The 18,455-nt window shown below is 42.2% G+C and overlaps 1 long non-coding RNA gene across 1 annotated transcript; it reads left to right on the top strand.

The window, feature by feature from the left end:
• The first annotated feature begins 5,489 nt into the window (after window positions 1-5,489).
• Window positions 5,490-17,783, top strand: LOC123811941. Its single transcript, XR_006784465.1, has 3 exons — window positions 5,490-5,679; window positions 15,885-16,005; window positions 16,649-17,783. It is a non-coding gene; the product is annotated as an uncharacterized LOC123811941 (long non-coding RNA).
• The last annotated feature ends 672 nt before the right edge of the window (window positions 17,784-18,455 follow it).

Raw genomic sequence — 18,455 nt, 5'->3', positions numbered from 1 at the left:
ATACACCCATCTCACTCGTCATTGGCAAGACCATTGCGCTTCTGGAACCTTTGCTTGGATGATCATGTACCCCCAGGGCCTAGAACACTGTCTGCTCCCTGTCTCTGCCTCTCCCATTCTTACTCCTCTTTCAAGGTCCAGCTTAATGCCTTAGCTCCCTCACCCCCTGTAATTCTCTCTATTTCCATGGCAGACTTTATGCCTCTGAATTTCTCTATCATCTATTAGTACTAGGAATTTAGCAATAGTCACCTACTCTGTTGAAGTTATTAACCATGCTTCCTGTTTCAGGGTTTGTGTTCTTTGAGATCAGAAAAGTGTCTGTTTTAGAATTTTTTTCAAATCCCTCCTAACACCTAGTTCAGTACCTGTGCCTACAGGTGCTCTATAAATAGCTGTAGGTCGAGCAGCGTGAACAAAGGAATTGCCAGTCACAAGAAGGAGGCTCCTCATTCACTGACTAGAGCTTTGGGGGAGCATGGCAGCTGTCACAACAAACTTCCTGTATAGAATGGCGGACACCATTCTAAGGGTTTAACAACCCAAGGACATGTATATCATATTATTCCCACTTTCTGGATGAGGAAATTGTGGACAGAGATGTGAAGTGATTTGTCCAAGATCACACAGCTAGGAATTGCCAGTGTTGGGGTTCTAGCCCAGTCTGGCAGGTCCCAGAGTCCCAGAGTACATGCTCTTCACATCCACTTTAAACTTCCCCTTCATAATAAGAGGAGTTTAATGGGCTGACTGTAGATGCTGGGAACTTTGTTATGTACTACATAGACTTTCGCTTAATGTCTGCAACAATCATGTAGGTAGTTTCACCCCCATTTTGCAAATGAAGAAAATGAAGTTAATAAGATTACTCAAGAGCTCTGAGCTGGTAGCCTAAGGAAATTCAAGCCCAGATCTGCCTGGCTTCTAAATCTGCATGTTCAAGTGCTCAGCTCTGTCCTGGATGTGTGTGGCTCTTACCACCATCGGGCTATGTATCTCGTTGCCAAGAGAACGCCCTGCTTACTGCACGAACTATTCATGCACTATCAGTGGCAGCAACATTTCCTGTGAGGCCACAGCCAGCTACAACACAGGGCTCTAGGTTTTTCTTTGTTTAAAGGGAAACCTCTATGTTCAGATACAGTTATGCAAATAGCTCTGCCCTGCTGATATTGGTTTTGAGGCTTCTGAGGAATTTTATTGTCTAACATATGTTCCAAAGCATTTTCCTGACCTGATTAGTGTGTGTGTGTGTGTGTGTGTGTGTGTGTGTGTGTGTGTATCTCCTAACTCTGTTGATTTCACTGTGTGCATGCAACAGGAATAAAATTGCCGTGTGATCAATGGTTATGTTTTGTCAATAATAAGAAAGCAACAACATCATAAAAGAGGAGCGTGTTATTGAAAAAGATATATAGATGGCAAATAAGCACATTAAAAGTCACTATTTTGAATACAGTGGATTGAATAAAAGATATTATTAAAAGTAATTTCACCTAACTGTCTGGATGATATCTAAGGTGAGGATCTTGAAAATATGGAGCAGATCCTACATCCAACCCACAATAAGCAATGTGAGCAAGAAATATATGTGTGCTGTTTTAAGTCACTGGGGTTTAGGGTTGTTTGTTATTGCAGCATGGATACCCTCGCTACCCTGACGGGTCGACACAGAAGAGGAAAGGCAACAGAGGTGAGTTTCCCGGCTATCCTACCCTCTGAATCTCCATCAGTATCAACTTTCCTTCTTTAGATTCTTCATCCTTGTGAGCTACAACCAGACATATCAGAATCTTAAACAATTTGTCTTTGTAAGTGGACTTGGGTCTAGTAGTAATTTGAGAGATGGATGGCAAATCCAGTATCACTGTGTGGACTTTCCATTTTCTGTCAGTGTCTTGACACTCAAGGAAGGTAACTTTCTTACCATCTTATCTTTGGGTTAGTTAATGATGTCAACATAAGGCCGGAAGTCTCACTGTCCCAGTTTGGCCTTTTTTTTTTTTTTTTTTTTTGCTGTTACAGCAAGTGACTTAGAACAGCAGCCCATCCTTTCTGCTATGCCTCCCTTCCTGTTTCCCTTGCTCTCGGGGCCTCTCTATGAAATGCTCACATCAGTGTTTTCCAAGCAAATTATGACCATTACGTGGAGAATATTTGGACTGGAAGGGCAGTGGCAGTCAAGCCTGTTGTCCTGACTCAGGTGACAGATGACAGGGTCACAGCAATGAAGGTGAGGTAGGTGAAAGTACATTTGAATGAAGAGTTGAACAAATATTTACAGAAGGTCCATCATATATCAGGACCTGCACCAGGATGAGAAGTTGCTAAGCTTTATTCTTTGCCCTCAAGGAGCTCCGTTGCTGATATTGTGACACCATGTGACTGCTGAGTGCTATGATACGCAGATAAAGAAGAACTGGGCTGTTTAGTGAAGGCTTCCTAGAGGTGGTGATAACTGAGTAAGCCTTGAAGGATAGATAAGATTTAGCATGCAAAGAGGGTAGGGGACAGATATGAAAGGTGCTTAGGAGGAAAGTCAATAAGAGAGAAAAGAATCTAAGATGATTTCTAGTTTAGCACGTAGTGACCTTGGAAATGGCTATTTCATTGGCAAGTGTAAGAAACAGAAAAAGAACAGCCTCATTAGTGGGAAAGATGATGCATTCAGATAGAAAAATACTCAATGTAAAGTTCTAATTAGGAATCTAGAAGGGACAGTCCAGAAACAGACAAGGATCTAGGACTGAAGCAAAGAAGAAAGATCAAAGTAGAGTTTTATATTTTGGAGTCCTTTGTTTGTCTGTGAGTACTGGGAGTTGTCATAACAGATGAGAATGCCCAGAGAGAAGAAAAGTCCATGTATTCATTTACTCTGGCACTCAATATTTACTGAGAGCTCCTGACGCATTAATTGAGGGAAAGTGAGATCAACCTGGATCAGTGTGTACTCTAAAGGCAAACAGGCAGGTAGACTCCTCCTTTAAGAAACTGGACTGTGCAAGTCAAGAAGTAAATAGCTGATAATTAGATGAGCTAGGAAACCAAGAATACACTTTATAAGGATGAGATAGGCTTTCTGGAGTTGAAAATTTAGTTGAATTGTACCTACACTTGAAAAAAATCTTTTGTCAATGAGAGAAATGTAACTTAAAAATTTCAGTTGGTTGTTGGCATAGCTACTACTGTTGTTAAAATTTTCAGAGGTTTCAATCATATCTACTAATGCTCCTCCTTATTATCTGACTCTTTTGCTCTGCAAATAATGGACTTAGAAGGCTTTATGCTTCAAAATAAATTGATTGGACAAACCTTAACTGGACATCTCCTGAGCTAGGTGTTATGCAGGTGCAGAAAAGTCAAGACCAATCATACCCTCCAGGGCATAGCATCTGTTTATAAAGATCAATGCCAGCGAACTGTATAGATCATCACCATGATGAAATTACACTTCCATTTTTAGAAAATACCCCTAAAAGTAAGAAAGTGAAAATATTGAGGAAAGTCTAGAACTGGCTTGAGCTCTGTTTGTGCTGAAGTAATTAAATAAGTTGATCTTTCCCCTTTTTCTTGTAGGCAATGGAAAATCATTTGTTAAAGGGGCCTGTGTTTGAGTAGCTTAAAAGGAAGTCACTTAAAGGATGGGGAAATCAGTTAGTAGGCTATTGTAGTTTATCTGCATGGGAGGTAATGGGGTGTAGGTAGTAGAAATAAGAATGAACACAACTATTTCAAAGGAAGAATCCACAGATGGTAGTGACTGAATAAGATGGTGAGCAGTAAGTGGACTATGGTATCTTGATCCTCTGAGAAGAGTAGTTCTTTAACAGAAAAAAGAAAGCCATAGAGTGAGGGTGGGTTTGGGACATGAGTTTGAAGGCCAGGTGAGAGAGTAGGGGTCAGGGGTCTGCTTTGATTCATAGGGAAAGAAGTAAAAGCTGAAGTCCTTGGAGATGTGTTTATCAAAGAAGTGTACGTAGAAATAAGAAATTGACACAGCTTTATGTCAGACAACTGGGAAGACCATGGGTGGAGATCAGGAGCAAGAAGAGGAGCCAAGGAAGGAAGATGTATAAAGGACCCATGGACAAAGCCAAAGGGGGGTAGTATTGAGGGCAGGAGGTGGGGGTGGGTGGGGCAGAGGAGAGTGGTGGGAGGCAAATGGAGACAATTGTACTTGAGCAACAATAAAAAAATAAAACAAAAGAAAGAAAGAAAAAGAAAATATATTGCTACAAGGAAAAAAAGATGTGGTCTACATGGGAAGACTCTCAGAAGACTGGGGAGAATTATTTTGCAAGAAAAGGAATGTGGTCAACAGTGTTAAATGCATAGAGATTAAGGAGACTGAAGCCTTGAAACAGCAGCTGGGTTTGGTTATTAAAGCACCGTGGTGACTTTCAAGGGAGCAGTTTCAGAAGGATGGTGAGGAGAAAAGTCCCAGTACAGAAAATATGGTGGGTGTGGTGAAAAGGGGAAGCACTGGTTTTAGACTATTCATTCTGAAGGTTTGTCACAATGAATTGCAGAGGACTGGTTTGTAGCTTTCAGGAGTAACAGGGAAACTCATTCATCTATTTGTTCAATGGGCCCTTATTTAGTAGAGCTCACCAGGTGCTTGTTCGCTGCTGGGTGAATAAGGGAGGCCAGATCCCCATTGTTACGCAGTTTGCATTCCGGTGTGGAGGGACAGTCTGTAGACACAAGGGGATACCATTGGTGGATTGATCTGATTACAATTTTTGAGTTGCCTTTGGCTGCTTGGTGAGGAATGGACTGTGGAGGGCAAGAGGTGAAGTTTAGACCCATGAATAATTCAGGCAAGGGAGAGGGATGGCTTAGACCAAGCTGGCAGCAGCGAAAACAGAGAGCAGGAGTCAGATTTGGAATATGTTTTGGTGGTGGAATCATCAGTTAGGATATGCTAAATGTTGGGGAAAGGGGGAAAGACACGTGAAGGATGACTCTTGGGGTTTTGATCTGAGTGATTAGATAAACAGCAGAACCATTTGCTGCTCCAGGAAGACCGGGGGAGGTACAGATGGAAGGTGTGGAAGGGTGGTAGGGTGGAAGGGGTTTTGTTTTGCTCATGTGTGACATGTTTTGAATCATCCAAGTAGAAGTGGGGTTCAGAGGATTGGTCAGAACCAAGTTGAAGATTTTTCTCTTAATGGACAACAGAGTATTTGCAATAAATTGTAGACTGAGGGTAGGAATGTACTGTTGAGAAGAAACAAGGAAAATGAGGAAGGAGGGTTTAAAGGAAGTGAAGAAGGGCTGGACTCTGGCCCAGACAGAGGCTTGACATGGAAAGCAGAAGGGACACCACTGACGCAAAGACGGAAATAAAGACAGATGTGGAAATAGAATTCTTTAGAGGCTGAGAGGAAGCAAGAGGGTGGAGCTTATGCTGAATGACCTCTGTCATCTGTCTAAATGAGAGATGAAGTCATCTGCTGAGGGGGATTTGAGGGAGAGGAATTGTTAGAAGCTGGAAGAGAGAGGTTAAGGATAAACATTTTAGAGAGTCAGTTGCAAGAAGTGAACATCAATCTCCCTGTGATGCAAGGAGTAAGAAAATTCCTTGTCCTCAGAAGTCCTTAGTGATCCTAAGGCAAGAATGAAAAACCCAGCGGGAATGAGTTGGGCACACAGGCTGAGTGGAGACTCCGGCAGTAGGTAGGCATCTGTTGTTAGACTAGGTTAAGGGCATGTGTTGTATGCGGATGGGCCTGTGCATTGAGTGGGGAGGATGGGCTGGGGTCCTGGTGTGGGCAAAATGCCAGGTGTGTTTGCTGCAGAACAGAGATGTGCTGCTAAAAGTGTGGTTCACAGCCCAGCAGCTGCAGTGTCCCTGGGGGTCTGTTAGAAATACAGAAGCTGGGGTTTTAGGCCGAATCTCTGAGTAGGAGCTTGCATTTTAATTAAACCCCTGGGTGATGTTCTATATATATTAAAAATTTTTTATTGAATTTATTGGGGTGACATTGGTTAATAAAATTGTATAGATTTTAGGTGTATAATTCTACAATATGTCATCTGTATGTTGTTCACCACTCAAGTCTCATTCCATTACCATGTACCCCCCATACCTTTTCCCACCTCCCCTTCCCACTTCCCTCTGGTAATCACCATACTGTTGTAGTAGGTGTCAAAGAGTTTTGCATATTAAAATCTGTAACAAGCTATTCTGGGAAATGAGGTTTTCAAAGGTTAAAACTTAAAAAAAAACATAAAAACTGTATTTCTGCTGAAGATCTGAGGATATTTCTTTTCTTTTTTTTTTAAAGATTTTATTTATTTATTTTTAGAGAGGGAAGGAAGGGAAAGAGAGAGAGAGAGAGAAACATCAATGTGTGGTTGCTAGGGGCCATGGCCTGCAACCCAGGCATGTGACCTGACTGGGAATTGAACCTGCGACACTTTGGTTTGCAGCCCGCACTCAATCCACTGAGCTATGCCAGCCAGGGAGGATATTTCTTATAAACTGGTTTATTTTCATTTTCAATACATTTTTTATGTTTTTATGATTTACAAAAAAGGATGTCCACTTGTCTTGGAAGAGGAAAATACAGGCATGTAGGAGAAAGAAACCAGTGTTCAACTACATTTTCAGGTCTTCTTACAACACTAGAAGGAACAGAACAACTATGAGGGTCTCCCAGAAGTTTAGTTTCTCACAGGGAGTCATGGAGGGAGGCAGCTACCATATTTTGCTGTGTATAATGTGCACCCATGTTTTAGGCCCAAACTTTCAGAAGTCTTTCATTTTAATTTTTAGTTCAATTATTTATTTACTTATATTTAGAAACAAAACCACATCATATTCCAGAGTATTATTTGGCTTATGGATAGCATTGTTGATTCCTAGAGTTATACTTGTAATGCATAAGCATAAATAAAAGAATTAAATACACTTACATAGATACAGAATTAGTATAGACATAGAATAAGAATCAGTGGCATGCACATCCTTATTTTCCCCTAAAAAATTTGGGCAAAATAGTGCTCATTATACACGGCAAACTATGGTACTTCTGGGTAGGTGACCTTCTAAGGAAGTTCTTTGGCCTAGCCTCTGTGGGTATGCAAATAATAGTACATAAGGTTAATGTAAGGATTACATTAAAAATTCATGTAAATGCTTTAAGACAGCTGCTAGCACATGATAAAACCTCAAAAATGTTTTATTATATATTAGGACTGTATCAGGGAGAAAAGTCATTAAGCAGAGCAAACTTTAACATAATGCATGGCAGCTCCTGCTTGGAGGTCTTTGAACTACTTCCGGTATAGACTGTTGTCTTGAAGGTACTCGCCAGCCATGAAAGTTCAGAAGGAGAGCCCTGGAGAACTGAGGAAGCAAGATACATCCTTGATCTGAAGGAGCTGGTCAGGGAGTGTAAGCCAAGGTCTAGGAAAAGGGGAACAAGATGTGGAGAATTTAATGTAGGGAGTTAAAAGAAACAGAGCCAAAGTTCAGAACCAGGGATGGAGAGGAAGATTCTCTTCTCCCACTTTTGGTGTTGTACCTATTACTAAATCCACAGTAGCAATGCAACTGCAATTGCAGTAACATAGTGGCAAATTGAAACGGTGGAAACCAGGAAATAAACGTGTGAGCTGCCCTCCAGTTGGCCCTGACTAGTGGTTAAGCAATACGGAAATCCCCCTTTTCTCCTTGTGTCTTGTCCACAGATCTAAATGAGCACTGGTGAAACACAATGATAAGTGTTCAGCATAACGATGTGTAAGGTTAGGGGCAATGTCTAATTTGCCATGTGGCACATGTACGCTAGAAAGAGCACGTACCTTCTAATGCACTTAGTACGTTAGAAAGTGCCCCTAAACTAAAGGTTCTGCTCGAGCCATAGCAATACTCTGTCTATGCATGAGAGAACAATGAAGAACCCTGGTCTGGCTTCTTTCACAGCCTTTGTCTTCCCTGGGGGGTGAGTGGCGGACAGCAGTTATTTTCGTGGACTGGTAGATTTGTTTGCAAGCGCAAAGATGGAACAATTTAGGTGGGGACAGTTTTAATCATGTACTTGCAATTCTGGGGGAAAATACACATTATCATGTATTGCTTGAGGAGTGACACATGTGATGTTAGAGTTTCCTAGGGTTTAACAAAATAACATCCAATTACAGAATATGTGGCTTGGACCAGTAAGCATTGTTTATTTCAACCTCACCTGACCTGTTTCTGAGGTAGTTCCTTTTTATCCCCATTTTACTGATGAGGACACTGAGGCTCAGAAGGCTGAAGTAAATTGACTAAAGAGTATGTGACTAAAGTAGTAGAGATGGGATAGAAACCTAGGTTTTGTACATTTAACCGATGCTATGTTTTTGCTTTTGCTCCTGATATGCTTCCTGGGTGTGTCATTTAAATCAATTGCTATACTTAGCATCTACTGTAGCAGGAGTTCTCCAGCTTTCTAGGGTTATCCTTTCTTTCAGGATCTAATAAAAATGATTTCAATGCTGTATAATTTTCTGTGAGAAATCTAGAAACCTCACTGATTTTTCCAAAACTTCTAAACGGCAGAGGGAAAGACTTCCTTTCATCCCTCCTCATTCTGAATTCTTCCTCCTCTCTTACTTCTTGTCACCTGTTCCCCTAAACATAAACCAGTTACAGTTCACTCTCTGTATGCAGCCTCCTCCTATACACTCACACAGCTCCTCCTTTTCCCTTCCCCTACACCACTCCTCTGAAGGTGTAACATGCCCACTGGGTTATCTGGAAAGCAGATACTGAGACAGAGTTAGAAATGAAAGAAGCTTATTGGGAAGAGGAGGGGTAATTCCATGAAAGATAGAGGGAGACGGAAGCCAAGCTGGATATGGAAAGCTTTCAGTCTGCAATGAGAATCACAGGGTGGCCCAGAAAGACAGTAGCAAAGGTTTATCTTCCCAATGGGCACAGCTTTGAGGTCTGTGTGGAAGAATAAGTGACTCAAGGTGATAATATATTTGGACTCATGGACAGTGGCCAATGTTCAGACTGTCAGGGTCCTGTGGAAAAAGACTGAAAGATCAAAGACAAGGTCTGAGGTAGCGGCATATGAACATATAGAAGTAGATCTGAAGTGTAAAGATGTCTGTATCATATGTTAATATTCCCCCAAAGCATCCACCCTCCAATTAGTTAGCCAGTCCTTGTCTACAGGCACGGAAGAACCCTAGGCACCACAGAACCACAGGTCGCAGTGGCAGGGATAGGGGTTATACACAGTGCCAACAGCATTCACTTCCACATTCCATGGCTGCTGCAGCTCCTGCCATCTCTGAATGGCCAACCTGTGAGAGACTGAGATCAATGGCAAGCCTCCAGTATGGCGCTATTCTTCAGGAGACCAACCAGCCACTGGTCAAGTTGACTGAAATGGACATCTTCCATATCTTGGAAGGACAAATGATTTAGTCTCATAAAAATAGACATTGATTTGGAGTCTAGATTTCCCTTTTCTGTCCATGGAGTCCACAGCCAGCATCATTATCCAAAAGTTCACACAGTGCCTGATTTGAAGCATAGGGTCCTATACAACATAGCGTTCAACCAGTAGACCCACTTTACAATGACAGTTGTAAGGAAATGAGCCTAAGACCGTGGGATCCATTAGTCATATGACATACTGTGACGCCCGGAAGCTGCTGCAGTGGTAGAATGTTGGAATGGCCTGCTGGAAGAGTAGCTGAAGTGACAGTTCAGAGGCAATACTCTGCAAAGACAGAGAACGTCATCTAGGACGCAGCATATTAACTGAATCAGATCTCTGTGTGACACTCTGAGAACCAGAGGTCAACGCAGGGGTAGCCTCACTTAGCACCATGCCCAATGGCCCATCAGATGACTTCGGGCTACTGGTCCTTGCATATCTGGAGTCTGTCAAGTTAGAGGTCTTCATCCTCAGGGAGCACATTCTTGCAAGGGGACATAGCAAAGTTCCCACTAAACTATATGTTGCAACTGCCACCTGGGCCTTTGAATTCCTTGTGTCTTGGGACCAGCAGTCAAGAAGTGGAGTCAGTGACTTGAAACAGAATTAGGAGTGCAAGGGGCTTATTGGAAGCAATTCTGATAAAAGAAAAAATAGTGGGAGGATTAGGCAGAGAGCACCTCCCACTATGGTCCCAGCTAGGATGATAGCTCTGTCCACATAATGGGACACTCCAGAGCAGAGACAGCCTGTTAGTGGAGTCCCACACTGAGGAGAAAGGGCCAAGCACTAATACTCTGCCACGATTTATTACTTAGGAAAAGGGGGCCTTTAGCTCACAAGCTGAGGTGGATGTGAAAGTGCTAACTAGCCATTCCAGGCTGTTAGCTAACTTCAGCCTACGCATGGTAAGTTTCCTCTTGAAGGGAGGCTTGGATGCACGCCTCCTTTGCAGACACATTGTCGTACGTGATGGACTTCTACCAAAGCTTTATGGCTAATGGAGAGGAATTACACCACAGCATGAGTAAGAAAATAAGTTAAGTTGACATTTAAAACATTTAAAAAAATTTCTTGGCTCTTTCTGTGGAGAGGATGTGTTTGCCCCCCACTCCCCACCCCAGATGGGGTTCTCCCTGTGTCCGGGTAGCTGGCAGTCTGCTCGGGCAGGCTCTGTGTAACTCAACTCTTCCCTCAGCTCCTCCTGATTCCCAGTCCCAGCCCATCTTCTCTAGGCACAAAGAACAACTTCCATGTTGCTGCTGCTCTACCAGGTTTCAAACAGCCCCATCTAGGTTAGTCAGAAGCTTTCTCTCTCGAAAACAAGGGACTAGTGATGAGGTTTCTAAAAGAAAAGTGCTGTTGCCTCTGAGACTAAATCTAGTCTGTCTCACTAGCAGGTAGAAAGAGTTGAAGTTATTCAGTTCCCTCCCGAATCTGTAGCCCAGATCTTTCTCTCGAACTGCCTGCATCAGTCAGGGTCTAATCATGAGAAAGCAACTGCACACTAAGCCGAACACTGACAGTTTAATATAAAGAATTATGAACTACAACAGGGGATTGGAGTAGTACAGTATTGGCTAGTGGGGAGCACAGAGAACAGGTATACAGAAATAGCACATACGAGGAACAGCCACGATACCTAAGGCTGAGCTAGAAGCCAAGGGAGAGATTCCCTCAGGGCTAAGACCCAGCCTCATTTGGGGAGCCGCAGCTGTGCTTCCCTGGATGGCAGGAGTCACTCAGGTGCCCCACTGTGGAACTTGCTGGGAATCCACACTCCAGGGTGCTGGGGAAAGCTGCTAGAAGTGGGGAGGGAGGGTGTCTCAGAGAAAGGATTCTGCTTGGAAAAGGCTGGAGAGTGATATTAGAGGAAGATGCTGGCTGTAGGGAGCTGCTGATTGACTTGTCCTTCAGGAGCCTGGGGCTAGATACAGGGAACATGCTGCAGGAGGACAGAGAGAGAGAGAGAGAGAGAGAGAGAGAGAGAGAGAGAGAGAGAGGGGTGAGTGTGGAGCTGGGAGGGAACAAACTGATAACAGAAACATCCTCCAATCCCTTTTCTCTTTCTTGAGCCTATCCCTAGTCCAATTCACTGCCAAGCCCTTTAATGTACGTTGAAGCCATTTTTCTTTCTCCACCTTCAGAATTCTGTCCTTGGCTTGCTTCATAATAATCTTTCAAAGCCTCCTAACTGGTTTTTCTGTCTCATTATTGGTCCCCTTCAACCTATTTTCAGCATCTGCACAGTCAGTTACTTTAACTCTAAGTTCGTCCACATGAGGTGAAGAACTCTTAAAGATATAATCCTGCCTATCTTCTGAATCTCAGCCTCATCTCTAATCATTCCCTTGCTTATCTGTGGTGGACACTAGTGAGCTATAGGATGTCCTTATTAGTCAAACCCTGGTTATTTCAAACCCCAAATCCAGAAGGTTGTATAGGAAATGAAACTAATATAAATAACACCAACATTTTACTAATGAGCAAGCTGTTTATGAAATCATGCCCCTCTGAAACATCCCTCCCACTTAATACCAGTGTCTATGGCCTCACATCACATGAGTGGGTTGTTGGTGAGCCACGATGCTGGCTGATAAAAATATCTGGTGATAGAATGAAAAAAAATTACAAGAATTCCAAAGGAATCAACTCTGGCTTCTCTTTTCATTTGTTCTGAGTATTTAGAGTTCAAACCTAGGGCTGTTCTGCCTTCTCCCTAAGGTGATATCTGATTGTGGGAGGAAAGTGTGGTATTTATGTAACATCATATCAGGTGGGGAGAGGTACTTGTTTTGTACAGATTTTTTAGAACAGCCTTTCCTGTATTTCAGAAAACATTCTTACAGATCCTACCCTTATATTTCCCTAGTGTCTAGTTGACTTTTATTTTTTTAATATATTTTATTGATTATGCTATTATGGTTGTCCCATTTCCCCTCTTTATTCCCCTCCACCCTGCACATCTCTTCCCACTCACATCCCCCCCCCTTTAGTTCATGTCCATGGGTCATACATATAAGGTCTTTGGCTTCTACGTTTCCTATACTATTCTTAACCTCCCCCTGTCTATTTTCTACCTACCATTTATGCTACTTATTCTCCATAACTTTTCCCTTCTCTCCCCATCCCAGTGCCCTGTTGATTACCCTCCATGTAATCTCCATTTCTGTGGTTCTGTTCCTGTTCAAGTTGTTTGCTTATAGTTTGCTTTTGTTTTTGTTTTAGGTGTGGTTGTTAATAACTGTGAGTTTGCTGTCATTTTACTGTTCATATTTTTATCTTCTTTTTCTTAGATAAATCTCTTTAACATTTTGTATAATAAGGGCTTGGTGATAATGAACTCCTTGAACTTGACCTTATCTGAGAAGCACTTTATCTGCCCTTCCATTCTAAATGAAAGCTTTGTTGAATAGAGTAATCTTGGATGGAAAGGAAAGGAAGGTCCTTGCCTTTCATGACTTGGAATACTTCTTTCCAGCCCCTTCTTGCCTGCAAGGTCTCTTTTGAGAAATCAGCTGACAGTTTTATGGGCACTCCTTTGTAGGTAACTGTCTCCTTTTCTCTTGCTGCTTCTAAGATTCTCTCCTTATTTTTAATCTTGGGTAATGTAATTATGATGTGCCTTGGTGTGTTCCTCCTTGGATCCAACTTCTTTGGGACTCTCTGAGCTTCCTGGACTTCCTGGAAGTCTATTTCCTTTGCCAGAATGGGGAAGCTCTCCTTTATTATTTGTTCAAATACCTGCTCAATCTGTTGCTTTTCCTCTTCCCTTTCTGGTACCCCTATAATTCGGATGTTGGAATGTTTAAAGATGTCCTGGAGCTTCCTAAACCTCTCCTCATTTTTTTTGAATTCTTATTCCTTCATTCTTTTCTGATTGGATGTTTCTTTCTTCCTTCTGGTCCACACCATTGATTTGAGGCCAAGTTTCCTTCCCATCACTACTGGTTCCCTGTACCTTTTCCTTTATTTCACTTAGCATAGCCTTCGTTTTTTCATCTAATTTGTGACCAAATTCAACCAATTCTGTAAGCATCCTGACTGCCAATGTTTTGAACTGTGCATCTGATAGGTTGGCTGTCTCTTCATCGCTTAGTTGTATTTTTCCTGGAGCTTTGATCTGTTCTTTTGTTTGGGCCATTTTTTTTTTGTCTTGGCACACCTATTACTAGTAAGGAATGGAGCCTTAGGTGTTCACCAGGGCAGGGCAACCCAGGTCGCTGCACTGTGATGCTGTATGTGGAAAAGGGAACAATGGAGCTTGCTCCACTCTCTGCCAGTTTTCAGTCACTTCCCCCACTACCCACACGCAGATTGGGCCCTTCTGATGCTGATTCCTGGTGGGTGGGCCTGTGCACGCTCTAGGACCCTGTGGGGGTCTCTCCAATGAACTCGCCTGTGAGGCTGGGAGTTTCTCCCAATGCCGCCTCAACCCCCAGAAGGTGTTTTCAATCCGTGGTTTGAGGCTTTATTTTCCCCACACTGGGGCCCTGGGTTGCGTAGTCCGTCCTGCTCCCCAGTTGTTTCTCCTGGTTTATCTGCACATGAATGTGGGACCACCCAGTCTGCAAGCCACTGCCTCACCGGGTCTGCCTGCTGCTACCTTGCCAGCCAGCTGCAGCCTTGCGTGCCCTGCTCCACAATCTGCTGCCTGGCTGGGTCCTTCAGCTGCTGCCTTGCTGCGAGTCCTCTCTGCCTGGCCGCCAGTCTCCACCCCTCCCACCGGTCTGGATGAATGTGTCTTCTTTAACTCCTTGGTTGTCGGACTTGCATGCAGTTTGATTTTCTGTCAGTTCTGGTTGTTTTTTGTTTTTAAATTGTTGTTCTCCTTGTTTTGGCTGTGCGAGGAGGCACAGTGTGTCTACCTATGCCTCCATTTTGGCCAGAAGTCTCTAGTTGACTTTTAAATGAACTTTATCTAGTCCTGCAATGTTGGCTCAATTGAACATTATAATAGTTTATTTTCTCAATAAAACTTAGCACTTGCTAATGAAAACATTGGCCTGTATAACTGTTTTTTCTCTAAAATGGGTATCAAAAGCCTAGTTTGGAACTGAAAGCTGAACATTGTTTCTTTCTTCCTTTTATTTTATTTACTTTTTTTTTTGTAGCTGAGCTTTGCTCACCCCTCTGAACAGGCTAAGGGAGCAATAACAATTGCCATGAATAAAAAGTGCTTGTGATAATATTTCAAATTATTACCCTAAATGTGTTAATCTCATAGATATTATGTTGCATAAAAGAAACCAGCCCCCAAAGAATATAATGTATGATTTCTTTTACAGGAGGTTTAAGATCATACAAAACTTATGTTTATAAAAGCCAGAACATTGATTACTTTGGGAGCATGTTATATAATCTGAGAAATTGCAGGAGAAAATCTCATTAGATGCTAGAATGTTCTATAACTTGATCTGGGAATTGTATATTAATATGGGGAAGACAAATTTTTATCTGTACTCTTAAGATTAGTGTGCTTTGTAATGTAATTTTATATTGTCTTTCAATGAAAATTAATACATTTTTAAGTAACAATAGTGTTAGTTTCCTATTGTCATTGTAATAAGTCACCAAAAATTTAGCAGCTTAAATAAAACAACACACATCTATTATCTTATAACTCTGAATGTTAGAAGTCCAACATGGGTCTCCCTGGGCTAAAGTCAAGGTGCTGGCATGTCTGTGCTCCTGTCTGGCACCTGTCAGGGAGAACCCATGCTGTGCTGTGTTTTGCCTTTTTTGAGTTTCTCGAGGTTTCCCCTGTTCTGTGGCTGGGGATCTCCTTCCATTCTCAAAGCCAGCGTTGGCCAGCTGATGACATCTCTCTGTTCTGATCCTTCTGCCTCCCTCTTAGCCGTTTAAGTACTCTGGTGACTGCGTTTGTTCCACCTGAATAATCCAGTATAACTACCTGTTTTAAGGTTATTTGAATGGCAATGTTCATTCCCTCCTACCATGTAATTTACCATATTCAGGAGCTTCCAGAATTAGCATATGTATGTTTTCAGGGTGGGGGGACATTGTCCTGTTTACCACAATTATGTTCTGTTACAGTTTCTTAATTTATAAGTAAAGTTTTCAACATATAATCCCAACCAAAAAACTAAAAACTATGAACAAGAAAATCTGGATCCAATTTTCAAGTGACATCTACCACAATGGGCTTTTTTCTAGTACCAATTATTTCTGGATCTGCTTACTCTAGTGCATATGTGTTTATGGCATGACCCGTGAAGGCTCAACCTCCTGTCCTGTCTATTCCCTGAAATATAATAGAATATTCAGCTATAAAGAGTATTAAACACAGGTTTCTGGATGGGGGAGTGCAAAATGCATATCAAGAGAGAAAAAATAGCTTGGTTGTAACTTCCATCTCAAGAAACACCAAGGGCAACTCACCCCTCACTATAAAAAATAATTTTTCATTTGTTGCAGAAAGACCTTTCCAGAAGCAACAAATATATGCCACCTCTGCGATGGCCTACTTGACCTACCCAGAAGGCTGACTCTCTGGACTTCCGGCAGTTGTTCACTTGGCCTGCATGCTGTTCCCCTGGTAAGACAGTCGGCACATGTGATAAACTGTTAAAGACCCAGTGTAGATAGGGAATATGCCACACTTTTAGACATCACTTGTGAACTGTTTTCTGGGTAAGACAAGGCACACAGTTAAGGTGGTTCATACTGCTTTTAATTTGAAATGAGGTTGACTGGTAAGTCCTCATTCCTTAATTTCTATGTAGGCTCTCTTGTGTTCCATTGGTGAAGCACTGCAGTGATGACACAGGAGTTGATGGACTACCAAACTACCTGGTAAATTTGTAGTCCTGTGCAGTGTATAGCTAGAACAGCAACATGGAGTTTTATCACAAATCAGGCAGTGGGAAGAAGGCTGGAAAAATGCCAAGCTTGGATTTGACTTAAACTTTGCTTTAAAAAGGAAAAGGGCTTGCCCTGGGTGGGTAGCTCAGTTGGCTAGCGAGTCATCCCAATGACCCAGGATTGAGGGTTTGATCCTTGGCCAGGGCACATACAGGAATCAGCAAATGAATGCATAAGTAGAACATCAAATCATTCTCTCTCTCTCTTTCTCTCCCTCATCAATAAATTTTAAAAATTTATACTAAAAAATTAAAAGTAAAAGAGCTTCTTAAAAAATGGAAGCTTTTAAGCAGAGAATGTAATACTGTTTTTTCCAGGCATGCCATGATGGAATCTAAGAATATCAGAGAAAAGAGAGAAATGAAAACAGGGCACACACAAGGAACTGGAAATGAGACTGGAACTGGACTCCTCAGCAGCAATGTTGCAACAAGAGTAGATCAATGCCTTCAAAACTCTGGGAAAAATTTATTTTTACCTGGAATTCTGTATTTGTCTTCTTGAAGGCATTGCTCCTTCGATTCCTGACCACTGTGGGTTGCCACAGAGCACTTGACTTTGATTCTCTTTGGCATCTCTCCCTGCACGCATTGTAATCCACCTTCCTCTTCCTCTGATAAATCATTTCTCACGCCTGCATCCCCTTTCTGTTTTCATGCTGTGTTTCACTCACATACTTCCCAGTCATATTGAAGATGCCGTTTGTATTGCAGTTTCTCTTTCTTCTTGTTTTGGGGGAATCTGCAATTACCTATAGAAAGGCCTTTTCCCTGCTCCCTTAAAATGAAAAGATTTCCCCCCCTGTTTTACTCATTCAGTTTTTCAACAGCTACTTATTGATTGACTACTCTCAGCCAGGCTAAGGAAATAAAACAAAAGTAAGGCCCTAATGGCTTCCATGACAACTTTTCGGCAATTCCAATTCTACTCTATTCCTGCGGACAGATGACAAGGTTAGGTGCTTATTCTCAGGAAGACAAAAGAAAAGGCACATTCCAATTGTCAACACTCTGCATCTTACACACACTCATGCGGCTGCTGTTATGCACACTTGCATCTGTTCTCCGTGTTCTTTCTCCTGATGGAAGCCTCTTTAGGGCATCAGAAGCTGGAAAATCCTTCCCAGTAGATTCCCCCCGCGTTCTCACTCTATTTTCATTTGCCTGTACATTTCTTATCTTTGTCAAATGAGTCAGCAAAAATGTAACTGTTCCCTTATTTGACTTGTTTCATGTGTTTCAGTGTCTCACTGAAACGAAGTGGCCAGGGATGCTGTTCCAAAGTCCATGGCGTCTGCGCAGATGGTGCCCACATGGGAAGGTGTCTATTCACCCCTCCTGCTCCATCTGGACACCCGGGTGTTAGCTACAAATGCTCATTGGTTGGATGCTTTGTATACTTACACTTACAGAGCCTGTGGTTTTTTTAAAGCTGAAATTTCTAAAATCAATAAAAGGGTCAATTAAAGAGTGAAGTCTCAGAATGTGGTAAATATAGTTCATTAAAGAGTTAACTTAGGCACTCTTGGTGGGAATGTGGATTGGTGCAGCCGCTGTGGAATGCAGTATGTAGTTTATTCAAAGAATTAAAAAATGGGACCATCTTATGACCCAGTGATTACACTCTTGGGAATTTATCTGAAAAAAAAAACAAACAAACAAAACACCCGAGACACTAATTCAGAAGAATATATGCACCCTTATTTTCAAGTCAGCTAATAGGAATAAAGAGTCTAGGCCAGTGATGCTCGTTCAGTGAAGGTGGTCGGGGAAGTCATCTCCAATGAGGCAGCAGGAGAGCAGACACCTAAAGGAAGAGAGTGAGCTGTGTTGATAGCTGGAGGGAAGCACCCAAAGAGAGAAAGCAACAAGTGCAGAGGCCTGGGGTAGGAGTGTGCCTGAGGAGCATTACGGATGCCGGTATGGTGAAAGCTAAGAGAGAGTGGGACACGGGGGAGAAAAGGGACCTGAAGTTAAAACCAAACCAGCAGTGGAGTCCAGGTCATGCAGGATTATTTAAGGAATATACCATAAATAAGTAAACATTTCCACGCAATGTATCCTAAAAGTTCTCAGGCATTTTCTCAACTCCTGAGCAACAATATTTCCAGTTTGAGTTATAAAT

Source organism: Phyllostomus hastatus, unplaced genomic scaffold (genome assembly GCF_019186645.2).
Source record: "Phyllostomus hastatus isolate PE091 unplaced genomic scaffold, TTU_PhHast_1.1 phas_scaffold_78, whole genome shotgun sequence".
Lineage (NCBI taxonomy): Eukaryota > Metazoa > Chordata > Mammalia > Chiroptera > Phyllostomidae > Phyllostomus > Phyllostomus hastatus.
This window is presented reverse-complemented; position numbering and strand designations above follow the sequence as displayed.